Source organism: Asparagus officinalis, chromosome 3 (assembly GCF_001876935.1).
Source record: "Asparagus officinalis chromosome 3, Aspof.V1, whole genome shotgun sequence".
NCBI lineage: Eukaryota > Viridiplantae > Streptophyta > Magnoliopsida > Asparagales > Asparagaceae > Asparagus > Asparagus officinalis.
Window position 1 is genome coordinate 70,569,314 of NC_033796.1, and position 21,376 is coordinate 70,590,689.

The window sequence follows — 21,376 nt, forward strand, 5'->3', positions numbered from 1 at the left end:
TACAAAAAGACAATGAGAACACATATAAATATGTCAAAATAAAAATAGTATATTATTAACACAAAAAAATATAAAGGCCATATAAAAGAATAGATTTATGAAAACAAAAGAAGAGGATCATGAGAATCATGCAAAAAGTTTTCAAATAAAAACGAATCAACCAAAAGAAATCATAAATCAAAGTTTATATTCAAAAACAATGTTTGATCAATAAATAGAACTTTCTTTGTAGAACTTGATCAAACCACATATAGAATGCATTATAAGGCATACATAAATGATCCATAAGCACAAACACAAAAATATCATCATATAAGTGAAGTATAATGAATTCAAAGAAACAAATCAAAACAAGATTTTTGACAAAATGCAAGAGAGGCAACCATATCTAGCTCTTGAGCTAGTAACAATCCATATAAACATTTAAGCACCCGGTAAATAAGATTTGGGAATAAACACCCAATAAACCTGGAGGGGTTATATACACAAACCTCTCATCAAAATCAAAACTAATAATCATGAAAACAAAAGATTTGATAAAAGAAAAATTGTTTTCATAACCAAAAGATTTTAAAACATAATTTTCAAAACCAAGAAAAGGAAAAAGAAAAACACTAAAATACTTGGTTTAAAAATTAAATTTGTTTTGGTACCCAAGAATTCTTGGTACCAAAAAGTTTTGGGACATGACCTCTATCATTTAAGCTTAAAACCCAGGGTTATGAACCTATTTGGGCGCATTTAGTGCACGGATCCGGTCATAGCAATAATTATGCAAATGACCCATTCGATTGCAATAAGTGCAATGAAGAGGATGCATTTGGTTATGTTGACCATGTGGATGTGCATGAGGAATATTTGCAAATAAAAATGGTCTTTTAAGATTATTTTGCAAATGAGAAATATTTTGAAATAATGTTGGTCTACTTGAAATATTTTGCGATTTAGAAACTTTTCACAAATCAAAACAAAACTTAGCTAAGTGACCAACTCTACCACATATATCACACTTAAACACATGTGGTCTACGAAAAATATTTGGCAAACTAGAATTCTTTTTCATATCAAAGCAAAACTTTGCCAAATGGCTAAACCGACCATATAGATCACATTTATACACACGTGCATGTTTATAATGAGCAATGGGTGCATGTGTGTGTGCAAAATGTGATCATGAAGCTTGATGAGATGCACAAGGAGGATTAAAGTGAACCTTAGTGGGGTTATGTGCATCATAGCAAAATCTAGCAAGATGGCCTTTACGACCGCAATTTGTGCAATTGTAGACTTTGCCATACATGTGTGCATGATGAATAGGATGTTTAGAAGTTTTAGCATGAGACTTAGCACACATGTTCATAAGCTTATCATGATTAACAATACATGTTTTAAGGGTTGAATCTAAAGATGATATGTGATCCTTAACATGATTCAACTCATTATTATGCATACGAGTATTGTTATTAGAAGTAGAACATATATAGTTATTTATAAAAGAAGCAGTAATATTTTGTATGTTCTCTACTTCTAACATGATATTATTTTTAACATGAGATAAGCTAATGATGGATGAGGTTAATTTTTTATTTTTTAAATTTAACATATCATTGTTTTCTTTAAGCACAATATTTTCTTTTACAATGATATCAAATTTGGAACCTAGCAACTCATGATCGGATTTTAAATTAACATGCTTGCTTTTTAAATCTATAAAATTATTATGCAACTTAGTGTAGGCATGCATTAATCTATCATATGCACAAGCGAGTTCATTGATGGATAAATTACTACCGGATTCTGAATCGCTTACCACACTAGGGCTATCGCCTAGTGGCCATGTGCATGATGATGCTCCACACTCACTTGAAGAACAATCCTCCAAACTATATCGGATTTCCTTCAAGTTGCCTTGATGTGCTTTTATGAATTTTCTATAAATTGTAAGCACTATCAAAATGAACAAATTTGTTAGAAAAGGATGAGTCAAAGGTATTAAGCAAATATTCTAACAAAAGCTTGTTCATATTAAACATTCTTTATCGTTGTTACTCCACTTGGATTTTTCCGAAGTGGGTATAATATAAGCATCTTCAATAACTTCCCATAAATCGAATTGTTTAGATCTAATAAATATATTAAATCTAGAACACCATTGGTCATAGGGAGATTATCAAATTTAGGAGCAACAACAGGATCATAGCCTAAACAAGATACACAATGTAAGTCCATAATAAGAAAATATATGCAAACAAGATACAAATAAAATCAAGACAAGATTAGCACAAAAAGATAACTTGGATCTTTAATTCAAGGCGATTATACCTTAAATCAAAGTGCACCAAGCTCTGATACCAATTGTTAGATCCTAGAGGAGGGGGGGGGGGGGCTTATGCTAATCTAATCCGATTAAATGCCAAATAAAACTAATTAATAAGTTATCCTAGCAAGTATAAAATACAACAATGAATATGAGCTAGGATAAGCAATATGAACAACAAGATATATCCTAACAAAGAGATATAGGCAATAACAACTTGCTGAAAATTTCCAGCATCACCAAATTTATTAATCATCATGTCCCTCACCTTAATGAGCTGCTTCCACATCCAAGAGTCATTTACTTTAGATTGAACTTGCCATATTGTTGAAGTTTGTAAGTAATTATCGTGTATCCATTTAATCCAAAACAAATCTTGCTTGAGATGAATCATCCATATAAGCTTGACGGTCACTACATAGTTCCAATTTTTAGCTGAGTATAAACCCAGACTCCCTTTTTTCTTCTCCTGCCAAACAACATTCCAAGATAACAGGTGAATTTTCTGACCCCAGAGAAAAGAAGAGCACAAGCTGTCTGTTAGACCCTAGAGGGGGAGGGGGTGATTAGGGTCTTATGTTAATCTAATCCGATTTTATGTTAATTAAAACTAATAACAAGTTATCCTATCAAGTGTGAAATACAATAAGATACATGAGCTAGTATAGGCAATATGAACTAATGAATATATCCTAGCAATGAGATATTACAAATATATGAGCAATGATATATAAACCACACAAGGGTAAATAATGTAAACAAAGAGGTGGACAAACTAACTAATGAGACAATGGCGATATGAGCAATGAGCACAAATATAAATGAACGCCAAAGCACACATGAACACAATCAAATGATCACGGAGTTCGGACCTTCCGTCCTACGTCTCCACTCCCCACTCCCAAGGAGAAATCCACTAATACAACCGGGTTTTCTATGCTTACCCGAACAACATTTACAACTCACACTCGGTTTTCTAGCTAACCGAAAACTTTACAATCACCACTCTTGCAATCCCACTCTACACCCTCTCAAGTGTTGGAACTATACGTGTCTCCCTCAAGTGGACGGATACAACCTCTCCCTAGGTTCGTCAACCGACGCCACTCCTCTTGGGACGATGCCTGACACTCTCCACACACTTCTCTCGGTGTACAAGTATATTACAAAGTGAATCTTACAATAAGCACAATACAATAAATGATTGTTCTCTAATATGGATGAGGACACAATAAACGCTCACACTCAATTATTACAACTCTCACCAACCCAAATATACTATGTATGAAAATACAATAAGCTCAAGTGGGTGTGTCTAAACAATGAGTGAAATAAAATCTAAACTCAATATAAAAACTAGCTTTAAAGAATGATAATCAAACAAATATGCAAATGTAAAGCTAGATAAGAGTTTAGAAATGCTTCTCTGAAAAACAAAATGGAGAGATGGATTAAGATGAAGCCCAATCAATGTAGATGATGTCCTCCACTTGTGTAAAACTATTTCCCAAACAAAAACTCTTTTAAACAAATTTAAACCCTTGTTAAACTCTTGTTTTAAAAACTTCTTTGATTTCAAAGAGAACTGAGATCAATGGGGTATTTATAGCCTCCCAAAACCTCAGCCAAAAACTTCAAACAAAAGACCAAAAGGCCCACTGAATCGGAAATTAGATTCTATACAAAAATAGTCGTTGGAGTGAACGGCAGTCGACCGTAAAAATCTTGCGGTCGACCGCGAGCCACTTTCAAAACTTGGAAAATTTCCAGAAACTTTGGCGGTCGACCATGGGAATTTTCAAGCTGACAGTCGACCGTGACGGTCGACCGCGAAAGATGCTGATGCCTCCGCAGGGAAAACAAAGGCATGGTCGATCGTGACGGTCGACCGTAAACTGATATATGAGAAAACATGTTTAAAAGTTGATTTTTTGATTTTAAAACCCTATTTAAAAATATCAATAAATAGAACTTTCTTTGTAGAACTTGATCAAACCACATATAGAATGCATTATAAGGCACACATAAATGATCCATAAGCACAAACACATAAATATCATCATATAAATGAAGTATAATGAATTCAAAGAAACAAATCAAAACAAGATTTTTGACAAAATGCAAGAGAGGCAACTATATCTAGCTCTTGAGCTAGTAACAACCCATATAAATATTTAAGCACCCGGTAAACAAGATTTGGGAATAAACACCCAATAAAACCGGGGGGTTATATAAACACAAACCTCTCATCAAAACTTGAGCTAGTAACAACCCATATAAATATTTAAGCACCCGGTAAACAAGATTTGGGAATAAACACCCAATAAAACCGGGGGGGGGGGGTTATATACACAAACCTCTCATCAAAATCAAAACTAATAATCATGAAAACAAAAGATTTGATAAAAAAAATTGTTTTCATAACCAAAAGATTTTAAAACGCAATTTTCAAAACCAAGAAAAGGAAAAGGAAAAACACTAAAATACTTGGTTTAAAAATTAAATTTGTTTTGGTACCCAAGAATTCTTGGTACCAAAAAGTTTCGGGACATGACCTCTATCATTTAAGCTTAAAGCTCTAGGGTTTTGAACCCATTTGGGCGCATTTAGTGCACGGCTCCGGTCATAGCAATAATTATGCAAATGACCCATTCGATTGCAATAAGTGCAATGAAGAGGATGCATTTGGTTATGTTGACCATGTGGATGTGCACGGGGAACATTTGCAAATAAATATTGTTTTTTAAGATTATTTTGCAAATAAGAAATATTTTGAAATAATGTTGGTCTACTTGAAATATTTTGCGATTTAGAAACTTTTCGCAAATCAAAACAAAACTTAGCTAAGTGACCAACTCTACCACAAATATCACACTTAAACACATGTGGTCTACGAAAAATATTTGGGAAACTAGAATTCTTTTTCATATCAATGCAAAACTTTGCCAAATGGCTAAACCGACCATATAGATCACATTTATACATACGTGCATGTTTATAATGAGCAATGGGTGCATGTGTGTGTGCAAAATGTGATGATGAAGCTTGATGAGATGCACAAGGAGGATTAAAGTGAACCTTAGTGGGGTTATGTGCATCATAGCAAAATCTAGCAATATGGCCTTTACGACCGCAATTTGTGCATTTGTAGACTTTGCCATACATATGTGCATGATGAATAGGATGTTTAGAAGTTTTAGCATGAGACTTAGCACACATGTTCATAAGCTTATCATGATTAACAATACATGTTTTAATGGTTGAATCTAAAGATGATATGTGGTCCTTAACATGATTCAACTCATTATTATGCATACGAGAGGCACAAATCTGAAGCTTTTGAAAAATTCAAAGAGTTTCAAAGTGAAGTACAAAATCAACTTGGCAAAACAATTAAAACTCTTCGATCAGATCGTGGAGGAGAATATTTGAGCCAAGAGTTTGGTGTTCATCTTAAACAATGTGGAATTGTTTCACAGCTTACTCCACTAGGGACACCACAATGGAATGGTGTGTCCGAACGGAGGAACCAGACTTTGTTGGACATGGTTCAATCAATGATGAGCCAAGCAGATCTTCCATTATCCTTCTGGGGATACTCTCTAGAAACAGCTGCGTTCACACTGAACATGGCTCCATCAAAAGCAGTTGAAAATATACCATATGAGATATGGACTGGGAAGCATCCTAGTTTATCTTTTCTTAAAATCTGGGGTTGTGAGGCTTATGTAAAACGTTTGACGTCTGATAAGCTCACAGCTAAATCAGATAAATGCTTCTTTGTGGGGTACCCAAAAGAAATAAAAGGGTACTACTTTTTCAATAAAGCAGAAAACAAAGTAATTGTCGCCCAAAATGGTGTCTTTATGGAGAAAGAGTTTCTTTCCGAAAGAGTTAGTGGGAGTAGAGTGCAACTCGAAGAAGTTCGAGAGCCAGTAGAAAATACTCCAACATCTCTTGAAACTAAGCAAGATCTACAAACTGTTGTAGAAACTTCTCAAGAGGGACCAGCCCTACAAAGGTCAGAAAGATCATGTCGCGTACCTGAGAGGTATATGTTTCTTATGATGGAACAACGCGACATTTTGTTGTTAGACAATGATGAACCTACAACCTTCCAAGAAGCAATGACGAGCCTAGACTCCGATAAATGGCTTGAATCCATGAAGTTCGAAATGCAATCTATGTATGACAATCAAGTTTGGAACTTGGTTGATCTGCCCAATGGAATAAAAACTATTGGGTGTAAATGGGTATTCAAAAAAGAAAATTGACATGGATGGGAATGTCCACATTTACAAAGCACGATTGGTGGCAAAAGGTTTCAAACAAATTCATGGTGTAGACTATGATGAAACTTTTTCGCCCGTCGCTATGCTTAAGTCAATTCGGATTATCCTAGCAGTTTTCGCATATTATGACTATGAGATTTGGCAAATGGATGTCAAAACAGCTTTCCTTAATGGAAACCTGACTGAGGATGTGTACATGACACAGCCTGAAGATTTTGTCAGTCCAGAAAATGTTGGGAAGGTATGCAAGCTTCGAAGATCCATTTATGGATTGAAGCAAGCATCTCAGAGTTAGAATATTCATTTCGATGAAGTTATCAAAGAGTTTGGTTTCATCAAAAACGAAGAAGAACCTTGTGTTTACAAGAAATCTAGTGGGAGCGCACTAGTTTTTCTGGTCTTGTAGGTAGATGATATACTATTGATTGGAAATGACATTCTTATGCTCGAATCGGTAAAGTCCTCGTTGAAAAATAGTTTTTCAACGAAAGATTTAGGCGAGGTAACATACATATTAGGGATAAAGATCTATAAAGATAGATCAAGAAGGTTAATTGAATTAAACCGAAGTACATATATCAACAAAGTGTTGAATAGGTTCAACATGCAATATTCCAAGAAAGGTTTCTTACCCATGTCACATGGTATAAGTCTTTGTAAGAATCAATGTCCCACAACACAAGATGAGCGGGACCGCATGAGTAAGATTCCATATGCTTCTGCAATTGGATCTATAATGTATGCCATGCTTTATACTCGCCCAGATGTATCATATGCCTTGAGTGCCACGAGTAGATACCAGTCAGATCCAGGTGAGAGTCACTGGATAGCTGTCAAAAACATTCTCAAGTACTTAAGAAGAACTAAGGATATGTTTCTTGTCTATGGAGGTGAGGAAGAACTCCTTGTGATTGGTTACACCGATGCAAGCTTCCAAACTAACAAAGATGACTCTCGATCACAATCTGGATATGTGTTTTGCCTCAATGGAGGAGCTGTGAGCTGGAAGAGTTCCAAGCAAGAGACAATTGCTGATTCTACAACAGAAGTTGAGTATATTGCTGCTTCAGAAGCGACAAAGGAGGCTGTTTGAATAAAGAAGTTCGTCTCTGAGCTTGGTGTGGTCTGAAGCATTGCAAGTCCAGTGAATCTCTATTGTGATAACAATGGAGCCATTGCACAAGCAAAAGAGCCAAGGTCACATCATACGTCTAAACATATACTTTGGCGTTTTCATCTCATTCGGGAGATCATAAATAGAGGCGATATAAAGTTATGTAAGGTTGCAACAGAAGGCAATATTGTAGACCGGTTAACTAAGCCTCTCCCGTAGGCTAAGCATGAGATGCATACTAGAGCGATAGGCGTTAGATATGTGAATGATTGTTTCTAGTGCAAGTGGGAGATTGTTAGTATGATATGCCCTAGAGACCAATCACAGAGATGATTGTGTTTAATTTATGTTTATGCAACTTCTATGAATAATCTGTTATTGGGTTCCTTGAATAAATCACTTATTATGGATCATTAAGTATGTGACTTGAACGTGAAACTCTGTAATTAGATTGTGATGTTATTCTAAATAGTCCTTGTCTTTTGTCATTGGTTGGGAGACTAATGATTTTATAGGCAGTATGTGGATTGATTGATGATCATGTTTCACGAATCATGGATATGAGATATCAAGTCAATCACATGGGTATATGTTGGTGAACATGATACTGGACTGACCCGCTATGAACACTGCATGGATTATATGTGTCATCAGTAGGTTTCATACAATAATTATGTTTGGTCTTTTGACCTGAGATTATTACGGTTTCCTACATGAGGATTGTATACTTTGATGTTATCAAACGTTTCCCTAAACGGATAATAATAAAGGTATCAATCGGGTATGCTATGAATCATGCAGAGGGATGTGAATGGTCAAGATGGAATTTGTCCCTCTCATATAAATGAGAGTATGATATCTCGGGGCCCCTTGAAGAAGATAGACTGAGAAAGTGCATGGACATGCCTAATTAGTTGAGAGTCAACTATTGAAAAATTAGTCTAACTTCAGGTGCGAGAAATTAAAGGTTGAATTGTATAAGGTTGACACGCTTCCCGCCTCGAGTTCAATCAAGATATCTAGTGATGAAGAGACCGACATATGTCCATTGTAAACTAGGTTTTGTCTAAGATGACCTTTACAGGATTTTGGTAGTCATAAGGTCCTGCTAGGGTTTGCTTATAACTTGTGGGCCGAAAAAAGTATTTTGGCTCACTGCCAACATCGAGTAAACCTATTGGGTCACACACAAGAACATGTTGGAACGTTATTAAGAAATCCCACATAAATTAAGTTATATAGAGATATGATTAGTTGTGAGGCTATCGGGTAATTAGATAAGGATTGATTTGATCAATCTCGATTAATTGATCATAATTGATTTGATCAATCACGTTTGAAAGAAATACTGACCAAGTTCAATGAACCTATCTCCTAACAATCAAATTGATATGATCAATCACAGTTTAAAGATATGATTTGATTTGAACAAATTATATTTTAATCAAATTGATATGATCAATCACAGTTTAAAGATATGATTTGATTTGAACAAATTATATTTTGAGAAACCGTATTATTAGAATCCCGATCTCTTTACGGTTTGAGAAACTACCTCACAGTCCTATAAAAAGGGGCATGGGATGGACCTTTTGATCATCCAACTGAGCTTCTGAAATCGTGAAGAAAAAGAGAGAGAAACTCCAAAGGCCGCCGTCTTCAAAGTGCTAGCTCACTGACGCGCGAAGTTCCAACAAGTTCGTGTGGATACTAGTAGAGGCGTTGCTACAATTGTCACGCAACATTTTAACGAGTATGCAGTTTTTCGTTGTTGATCTGCATGCTTCAGGTAATTTTCTATCTTGGATTTTCTTCTATATATGGATCTTAGGATGTAGGTGGATAAAAAATTTTGATTTTATTGCATATTAGTCTGCCTACTTTATTTCATATGTAAGACCTGGGCACCTGTGACGCCCCAGGGTTCACACAAGTCTGCAGTCCAAGGTGAACCCCGGATTGTCAAACCTGCCAAGTGTAGGCTGTCTAAAATCACAATAGATAGTTCACCCCTATCAGACTTCAACTGACAGTTTTGACTAAGGAAGTTACAATCAAACGATTTTCTTGTTACCAAAGGAAAGCTGCAATCAAAGGATTCCCCTATGGATCAAGAAGACGTTACAAGGCAATGATTTCTTCAAACCAAGAAGCAGAATTCGTCCTTGCCAACGTCAACACGATCACTATGTCTGCGGCTCTACAGTCGCTGCAAATGCAGCTCTATATCGCTGCAAACACAGCATCATATTTGAGATGATTGATCTTGATGGCTGCGACAACAACATGACTAATATTATATTAGCAACTATTAGAGGTGCTGATGAGCAGTGTAATAATTTTAGAAAAGCGAGAAGATCTAGAGAGCTGTGGGCAAATATTTGACATGCTGAGAAGCGCATGGTTAAAGCCATGCAAAGAGATCTTAGTGGAGATCGTGACCTGCAATTGATAGAGCGTTATTGGGATGCCTCAATTGTCACAAATGGCCTGAATAAGGCCTTCTCGACTGGTCACTGGTGTCATCCATATATAAAGACAGAGAGGGCATCCGCAGCTTCCTTCACTGCAAATGTAGCTTCATATCACTGCAAACATAGCTTCATATCGCTGCAAACGTAGCTTCATCCGCTACAAACGCAGCTTCATATCGCTACAAACGTAGCTTCATATCGCTGCAAATGCAGCTTCATCCGCTGCAAACGCAGCTTCATATCGCTGCAAACACGACTCCAGACGCTACGTTTAGACGCAGGATCATATCCAGACGCAACTCAGGCCCAGACGTTAATGCATCATCCAAAGGTATACGCAGGTTCATGTTCAGCAACGCAAGACTTGCGTTTGACCTGTTCAAACGTAATCGTAGCAATCTTGAAACTGCTCTTCACCCACGATTTGAGGAGTGGTTTACGTGGGTTGTTACACCCGAGTAATAGGGCGACTAAACCCCCATTTAGGAGCGGATTAAGGGGTCAGTTACACCCTTAATTCTCCTATAAATATCAACAAACTCAACAGAGTTCAAGATCGGATTTTTGGGGGTCAAATCCGAGAGAGGAGAGGATCTGAAGGCAACAATCTTCAACAAGCGGAAGATTTCCAGATATTCGATACTTGGCTTTTCAACCGAATTATTTTCGGTTCTAACAACTCTTTTCACCAGAGTTGTTACTCGTTCTGAGTTACAAAACTCGTCAAGAGTTCTTGATCAGTTGGACCATACAAGTCATTTGTTCTAGTGAGTTGAGACATTCGGATCGTCAACGAGAAGCAAACTCGATGCAAGCATTCGAGGGAGGCATCTCATCGCTACCGTGAAGAACCCAGATTTAAACAAAGGAGAGAATTCAGATCAATTCTCTTCTCTTTTGTAATCAAGAATTCAAATTATAATCGAGAGCTGAGAGAGTTGTAAACATTCTTTTTCTAAGTAGTTAGAGAGAATAAAATTAGATACAATTCTTTCATTATTTTCTTATTGCAAATTTTTCCACAAACACTAAGCACCAAATACCATGCTACGACATATTTCACCATCACAATCACTATCTTTCTAGTGGAAATAATAAATAGACGAAGGTACAGACAGGCAAAATAGAAATAGAACGACACCGAATGTACATAGAAGAAGCATATGAAATATCAATAATAAGCCCAACTAGGATGAAATAAATATATCTCTGAATCTGAACTGAATTTCAAATACAATGAGTCAAATAACAAAGTCTCACAATAGCTCTCAACTCTATGAAACAAAATACCAATCTAGAGTCTGAAAATAAAAAGTCTCACAATAGCTCTCAACTCTATGAAACAAAATACCAATCTAGAGTCTGAAAATAATCAACTACAAGTGGAGTTCTGTAATAACTATAAAATATGATAAGTAGCTAAACGGACAACTAAGATATTCCATCAACCTGTGACTCTCTGTACGCCGGACTCGCTGCTCGAAAGAGGGGAAACAACGAGCGTCAAAGTTCTAGCGAGATCATCACTACCTCTCCCCAGGGGAAGGGATAGGAGTATATAGAAAATAGAGTCAGTACATACATATATCAAATCATTCATATAGCTCTCTATGAATGAAAAACAAATAGTCAAGGAAACATACTCTAATCTCCAACATAAAGAATAAATATCTCATCTCGAAGTACAATCGAGTAGTCTGCTCTAATATAAGAGGATGCCAACCAAATCAAAATGAAATATAACTACCGTCCATAATGGGTGTGCCAAAATCTCAAAGTAAATACCCTACTCACGGGTAGTCTATCATGAAAGTAAAACTTATAACTGATCAAATATCTATGTGTGCATCATCTTATGCTATAGAGATACTCTTGTAATGCTCTTACTCAATCTCTCTGCGACAATAGGTTTTATTATCTCCCTATTCCGGATACGTGTAATAACGATACTTTTGTAATACTCTTACTTAATCATTCTGCGGCAATAGGATTATTATTTTCCTATTCCAGATACATGTAATAACGATACTTTTGTAATACTCTTACTCATTTGTTCTGTGGCAGATAGGTTTCATCTCCCTATTTCCAGATACGTATAGAACAACATTATTTATATGTGTTTATCAGGTTAACTCATGTCGAAAGTGTGTCAATCTAACACAATCTAGTATACATGCACAAATCTCGGTGTGCGTGTCATCATCTGAAGTTCACCATCATCCCAGGTGTTAAACAATCACTAATATCATAGTCTATCATCATTAGATCGAGAAATCTGCTCGACAAACCAAAACCAAGCTATATAAACATGCACAGCCAAAACAGACTGGCGGGGGACCATGACGGTCGACCGTGACGGGCTCCAGAGAATACCCAGCTCTCTGCCCTGCACGCGGTCGACTGTGGCGGTCGACCGTGAGCCCAAAATTCAGTTTTTTCTAGATGTCGTGTTCACGTCGTGTTTTTGTGATTCAAACATGATTAAATCTTCATGAAACTTGTATGCAAACATGTCATAGTAGATATGAACATCTAGAAACAACTCAACAATTATAAACATGATTTTATGCGTTAGATTTGTATTCAAAACCCTAAAAACATGCATAAAAGCTCAAAACAACGAATCAAACTTCTTTCTTTAGATTAACCATGTTTTAAAATCATCATCAGATCTAAATTACCTTTGTTAAAATGTTCTCAACCTTTTTAGCATGAAAAGACCTAATCTTTATACATATAATACAAAAGAGTTGTCTTTTATACATAATCTATTCGTTTAGGCTCTACAAAACATGTTTAAATCTCTTTAAAAACATTTTAAAAACTGGGAGGGGGATTAGTAGAGATGATACTCGCCTGGGATTGTAGGAAAACCATTTAGGAGCAACATCGAAAGAGATCTCCACTCCAAAAGCCAAAAATCAACAAAAATCTACTTGAAAGCCTCCAATTCTTCTCCAAGAAATCAAACTAGGGTTTGGGGGGTTTGGTGGCTGTTAGGGTTTTAAAATACTTAAATAGTACTGAAAATTTCGTGAATACATGTTATATATAGTAGAAAAATGGGTGTGGGCCTGAAAATACCAGAAACCAACCCGAACCAGGAAACCTGATCTGACTAAGAAAATACCTCTTCGGTATTTTGACTGTAACTTCCTCATCTGACCTCAGAATGAGGTGATCTAAGGCTTTTTGGAAAGATAAAGAAGAGACCTACAACTTTGGTCTTTTATACTTTTTCAAATTCTAAATTTATCATTATAAAAAACTTAAAAACTCATAACTGGTCATTATTCCCAGATTTTTACTCTTTTGGCCTTTATGCATGTTTTGTGCATTTGCACTCATATTTTCATAAATATACATTGAATTGATCTCAAATAAATTCTTATCATATCCAAATATTAAAATATATTATTTTTCACTATATAACATATTTATCACTATTTATTATAAAATATTCAAATTTACGGGGTTTTACATTCTTCCCCCTTAAAGAATTTCGTACCCGAAATTCCATAATCGTATCTTTGGAATTAATAACATGAGAAAAACACTAAGAGAGGATAATCCATACAAGAAAACCCTCCTGTACACATCTCGTACCATTAATCTCTGGATATGAATCACTAGTAATATTTATGCTTAACGATCTAAAATGCGAATGCTCCCACTTAACCCCTAACTAAACGGAACTAGTACGTCGGACAAAAAATCCAAACAAGGAACCCCCCATATATATACAATGTGTTCCGAATGATTAGGAACTAAGTGTTAATACCCCCATTTTAGCCTTAAATATAAATATGACCATATAGAACAATCAAAAATCATAAACATCAATAAGCTTATAACAAAATCAATTTACCCACTCGAACAGTTGCGGGTAGTCGTGACACATATCCTCCTCGCGCTCCCAAGAAGCCTCCTCATCTCTTTTCTATCTCTATTTTGAACTTTAACTTAAGGTATTACTTCCTTTCTAAGCCTCTCGTCCTCTCTAGTAAGAATACAACCGGTGATCTCCACGATAGTTAAATCTATCTGAAACTTCAATTCTGGTGCATCAATCACCCTCTGCTGCTCCTTGTCACGTAATTACTTCTAAATTATCAAAACATGGAAAACATCGTGTCTACTCGACATTAATGCTAGAAGATCTAGCCCATACAAAACGGCTCCAAAATATATAACTCTCATGAACGGGCCAATATACCTTGGGGTAAACTTTCCCCGTCTACCGAGTCACTAAATACATCGGTGATATTTTCAATAAGACATAGTCCCCAATCTAGAACTCTAACAGTCATCGTCTCTGGTCTGCGTAACTCTTCTGACGACTATGTGCTGCAAGAATGCGTTCCCGAATTTCTGTTACCTTTTCTGTAGTCTGCCTTACAAGCTCCTGCCTAAGCAATAAACTTTCTTGTAATTCTGTCCAATGAATAAACAATCTATAATGTCTCCCGTACCATGCTTCATACGGTGTCATGTTAATAAGCAAACTCAATCAATAAGATATGATCCTCCCAGCTATCCTGTAAATCAATAATACATGTATGCTACATGTTTTCCGACACTTGGTTTACTCTCTCCATTTATCCATCCGTCTGTGGGTGGACAATACTAGAATATCACAACTGGCTACTGAATAAATCCTAAAAACTCCTCTAGAAGTGTCTTTTTACATCTTTGTACATTTTCCTTGTGCTTGAATGCACTGTATATCTTCTAGAAGTGTCTTTTTACATCTTTGTACATTTTCCTTGTGCTTGAATGCACTGTATATCTGGTACGATGTGCCTCAACTATCGTGAAATATAAGTCATACCCTTCGGGTCTGTATCAAAACACCTCCTAGGACTGCTAGTAATGTGTCCACGTAAACGATAAATATCGTATCACTGCTTAGAAAAGTCAGAATTGTTACCGTAGTCTATCTAGCCTTAATAGTCACAAAGGCTTCCTGGCACCTCGTGCTCAAAGCAAGTGTTATCATGCTGATAATACATATCTATACACCCTTCTTCATAAGGCGTGTAAGTGGTATCACAATCTTCGAAAAGTTCTGAATGAACTTTCTCTCATACCCTACCAAAACTATGAATCTCCGTAATGGTTATTACCGGCTCCTAATCAAGTACAACCTCAACAATTGCTGGATCCATTGCTATGCTTTCGATGCTGATGACGTGGCCTAAAAATCTAACCTCTGATAGCCAAAACTCGTATTTGCTGAACTCTTTGTATCACAGTTACCTCCAATCTCGACTGTCCGCAATGCCCACAAATGTCAATAGAGGATGCTGCTCGTGTTCTGCCTCCAATCTCGAAAAGATAAGGATGTCGTTAATAAAACGACTACGAATTGGTCCTAACATGGATGGAAAACCCGGTTCATTAAATCCATGAATACCGCGGGTGCATTGGTCATCCCAAATAGCATGATAAGAACTCAAAAGACCCATATCGAGTCAGAAAATGCGATTTTGAAAATATTCATTTACCGCACTCACAACTGGAAATAACTAGAACGAAGATCAATCTTCAAGAAATGCTGCGCTCCCCGCAGCTAGTCGAATAAGTCATAAATCCTCGGGAAGTGACCTTGTTCAACTCACGATAATCTATACATAATTACTTGCTACTGGCTTTCTTCTCTACGAAGAGGACCGGTGCTCCCATCGAAAAAAATGACTCTAGATAATGAAACTCTGAGATAACAACTCATCTAGCTGAGTCTGTAGCTCCCTTGTCTCAATGGGTGCCATATGATATGATAAGTTGCTTGGAATATCGGTACGGTGTCTGCTGCAACTCGATGCAGGGAAACAACCTCTCTCACTGGAGAAAACGTAGGTATGTTCTGAATGACATCCTGATACTCTGAGACAACTCCGGTCTCGCTCAAAACTGCACCCCGATCCCGTATCATCACCTCATCGACGTGTTCCAGAAATGACTCCGCATTCTGGTTACCCTATGAGGTTTCTACTATCTATACAATCCCAACGAATGCTCACAAGAGTACTGTTTTAGCAAAACAGTCGATATTGATATTGTAGGATGATAACCATTTCATACCAAAAATAACGTCGAAGTTCGACATCCACAAAACGACCAGGTAAAAGATGAAATCAAACTCATCTATACTGATGACACACCTCCTACATATACTCTCTAATATGGACACCTTCCCTAGAGGAGTAGAAACTGATAACAGAACATCTAAGGGATGTGTAACTAACCAAAGCATATACATGAAGGCATGAGATATGAAAGAATACGAAGTTCCTAAATCAAACAAGATTCAAGCTGGATAAGAATTTACTACGAAAACTCTGCTCGCACTATGATCACATGGTGTGACTACATGGTAGGCAAAATCTGCAAGCACACAGACTCATTATAGCTATCAAGGTCGATCCCACAGGGACTAGGGTTAATTACTAAATTTCACGTTATTCGACTAGCTAAACTAATGAGTAAATTAGAAGAGATAAAAATTAAAAGAAATAAAATAATAACTAATCAGGTGGAATTCAATATAATGAAGAGCCAGGATTGGGTTTTCACCACAACTTCGATGCTAAATGATGAATTATTTTAGTTCTCGGTGTTGGTTTAAACTAGAAAGGGTGAATTAGCCTAAATTAACCTAAAGCCTCTTTTAAGGTCTAAAGATCGTGCCTAATTAATCTCAATTAACCTTCTTTCATGGAATTAAGATTAAATTAAACCCATTAAGCTTTATGCTAATCCAAATCAAATCCTCAAGGAATCTAGCCTACTTTCGTGGTTCGAGTTCCCTGCTTAATTTCTAGAGATCCGGAATTAATCTTCACCTTTCAGTCCTTCAATTAATTACCTATGATTGCTAATACAGTGATCAAGTGAATCAACAAAATTAAAACACTAGAAATCAAGTTTAAAGATTTAAACTTTTACCAAGAACCTATATCAATTCATCATCAATCACTAAAATGTTGGGTTCTTTCCCAATCCTAGACAAGAAATCTACTCACACATGATTACGATAAGAGAATACATCAAATAATTATGCAAATCAATCATAAAAAGAAATAAATCAAAGAGAGAAAAGAAATAACCCGTCTTTCAATTGAAATCTCCAAAATTAAAACTTACAATCCAATCTTGTACAAGAGATTAATGTCTTTCTTCAATACTTGAACTCCAAAATAATTGCTAATTGATGGCTAAGAGAACATAACAAAAGATATCCAAAACCCTAAGTCAAAACATCTATTTATATGTCTCCAAAAATCTAAAAAATAACTAATTCCCGCGCCATAGGTGTGGTCTGCACCACACCAGGGTGTAGTAGGGGCTGTTTTGCTGATTTTGTGCTTCTTTGTATAGGTTTTGGTATTTTGGCGGTAACTTCTTCATCCGACCTCAAAATGAGGTGATTCAAATTGCATTGGAAAGATGTTGAAGAGATATACAACTTTCATCTTTTAAGTTTTTCTTGATTCGAACTGCATCATGGTTGAATTTCCAATTCTTCATACTCGTGCATCCGTTTCCTTCTCGAACTATACATTCCAAATCTTGTTGTTACTTCAAACTCTTGTTTAACTTCCAACGATCATCAAATCTTTCAATCTTAGGCCAATACCTACATAAAGGAACACAAAACATAGCAGTATCCTCGATCTAAACACTAAATATGCATCAAACATCCGTAAATCATACTTGAAACACATTAAGATAATACATATTTTACGTGTTTATCAACTCCCCCAAGCTTAGACTTTTGCTTGTCCTCAAGCAAATAGACAATAAAGAAAATAGGAGGAATGAAAGCCAAATAGAGTAGGGATCACCCCCTCATCAATCTTTTAACCAATATCAAACATATCACAAGACAGAAACGTTTCATCAGGACTTAACAAATTAATTTCCAAAACTCTCAACAAAATCACATTTCAAAATTTATTTACGATCACAAGCGTCACAAGTCAAGGATATCCATCCAATCCAATTCTCAAGTCAAAGTAGGAAAAAGAAATTCATGTAACTAGCTTCAATCCCGAATTACTAAAATTGAGACATTCAGGTAATTAACATTCAGGTAATTAGATTGGTAGACCTCACTTTAGGATAAGTGGACTCTCAATCTCTCATGTGTTTAAGGATAGGATTGTATCGCTCAAAATTCTTCTGAATGGATGTATTCAATCCATAAGCTTGCATTTCATCTTAATTCTCCACCACTTTGAAAACTAACGCATGCAACAAAATCATGAGGTCTTTTATTTGGTTGTAATGGGGCTAGGGTAAAAAGGGTAAGATAGATATTTGGGATTGGTTGAAAGCCTATCACTAGTGGAGCGATAATTGAAAAAGATTAGATCTCAAAGTAAGATCAATGACATCTACACAAACTCCATCATCTATTAAAGAACTTCTTCCAACTACTCCTTTTAGTATACCGTAATCAATTCTTTCGACACCCGCAATTACATACACCATAAAGAGGACACTTTATTCTCTTTTTTTTTTTGAAAGAATTATGAAAAGGAAGCAAACGCCTACTTTCACACCCCTAAGCTTACACCACATTACTCATATAACCCATTGTATCATAAAATGTGCTCCACTAGCTTAGGCAATGGGTAAGGAATAAAATCAGATTTTGAAGGTTACATATGTGGGTTTAATCAACAAAAATTAGGCTCATAGGATCAAGGGGGCTAATCAAAGGGAACAATAGTGCATGGTAGGCTATTTGGCTAATGTGGGCTATAAACAAAAATATGCCTCAATCACCTTTTATGCATACAAGAGTTATATGTGGCCTTGAAGAGATTCAATGTAAGTTCTAGTATCCTACACCATTGGAGAATATCACACAAGAAAAGAAAATAATGATTGGATATGTAATGCATCCAATTTCAGGCTCAAGATCTCACCGGTTTTATTTGTCTACCAAATTTAATTTCCCTCTTGTCTCAATAGAGTAATGGTTATGATGCTAGCCACATAAACGCTAAAACCTATAAGACAAGAGAACATTCAAGTCTGGTTCTCCCATGTTGTTAACTTGTAATCAAAAGCCTTTGAGAATCAGTTGAAAGATGGTATAAGAAGTTTAATGATCGACTAATGAGCATCTATCTAGTTCAATGATCGACAAAGTTTAATGATTCATGACATCATCAGGAGATCATTTCCCTATTTTGTTATTTGTTTTAGGTTTTTTTTAGAAACAAAGCAAAAGAAGAACTAAAATAAAAGAAAAGCAGGAAATTATCGACAACAATCAATGCATAAACAACCCACACCCTCAAGCTTAAGATCTACATTGTCCTCAATGTAATAAGATAGAAATTAGTGCAAGGGTGCAGAGGACATACCAACTCACTGGTCAGAAGGAGGCGGCACGGAGGAATCCTGTCGGAGCTGCCGCTCGTGAAAAGACTACATCATGTAGTGTATAGAGTCCAGTAGTTGTCCTTGACGTTGTTGCTCTTGCTCGATGGCACCTACACGGTTAGTAAGAGAGGCAAGAGAAATATGGATAGCTGATAATTTTGCTGACCAATTAGGGTGATGGAAAGAGTTAGTTCCCCTGGTAGGCTCAGCCTGAATAGGGATCGGGGGAACCGTGTCAGCATCCTCAGCTGGTACAACCTCATGACCATCGATCACAATTCACAAAATCAGATGTGAGGTAGGACCAATTAGCGTGAACATGGATGGTCGTGCGATCAGGATCAAGGAGTGGGAAAAGATAATTATCCTGAAAACATAACCATAACCTATTGCCCTTATTACTAATCAATTTCATATGTAAACAAGCATCGATGTTAATGGATGCACCAGGGCTTAATGGATGAAGTCTTTCTACAAGCTCTCCTAAACCCATCCCGTAAGCTAAAGTGGTAATCAAGCTACCTAACACAATTTTTCATTTTTCCACTCGTTGCTCTCGCTGCAAGACACATATGATGAATCATAAAAGCTCCTGTGTCAACCTTATGTCCCTCAACCATAGCACATAAAAGGTAGAACTCTCTCTGACACATGACTCCATCACTCTCACCTCGACCAAAAATGGTGAAAGCCATGAACCTCTATAAATATCTAAAGCATGGGTTATAAACGGTAGAGGCTCATGACAAAGAGGGATCATAGGTTCTTTGAGTGGTAGAGCGTGCGATAGAAATCCAAAAGGGCGGTCGACTGATCAGTCGACCGACGGGCAAATTGTTCAGCCATCAGTCGACTGATCAGTCGACTGACGGGTTGATTCTGCTTTCTCAGCTTCTCGGTCGACTGGTCAGTCGACTGGCAAGCTGAGGCTGTGCTGTCTGAGCTCCATCAGTCGACGTATGAGTCGACTGACGTCATCAGTCGACACATTCATAGGTTCTTTGAGTGGTAGAGCGTGCGATAGAAATCCAAAAGGGGGTCAAGTTAAAAATTTTAGGAACAATTCTAGCCCCACCATCCGGAAAACCAAATATCTGGTTTAATTGTGCTAATGTAAGTGTGTGCGACTGGTTAAATAGCCTGAAAGTGATTTTCTCTTCCTTTACGCCCTCACCATTAAATAAAACAACATCAAGAGAGCTCAAAAATTCGAGAGTAATACGCTCGTACATGGGATGTTAGCCTCTACAAAATTTAACCAACCAACCCGTATTAGGAGGTATGAAACATCATCGCATAGTCCTAACTCACGCAAAAAAATTTCATCCAAGTAGCGGGTACTCAGAATTCCCCGCTTAACCAGTGTATTATACCTAGATTGTTGTTGTGCATTGACAAATTCTATACTATGAGGGCTTTGGGGAGGGGGAGAGTTACCTTTGTGTCGTCGCGCTGTAGAAGTTGAGGTTCCCTGACTAGGCCGTCTGCGCTTAGGTCCCATTTAGTCTCTCAAACGGGAGTTGACAGTAGGTGTTGAAGGAGTCGCTGGCTGTTGTGTGGCGAAATCAAAATCAGGGTGGGAAGGCTGAGGTGGCGCGGCGGTGAAGGTCGAAGATGGTGAAGTGTTTAGTCGAAGAGGGGTTGGGGGCGACGGTTCGCTGATCGGAGAGGGGAAGGCAGAGGTTTGAGAGTGGGGGTGGTTTCTGTAGTGATGAAGGGGAGAGAGGCCGGCGATGGAGGGAGAGGACGAGTGGCTGTGGTGATGGTGATAGAGAGAGGC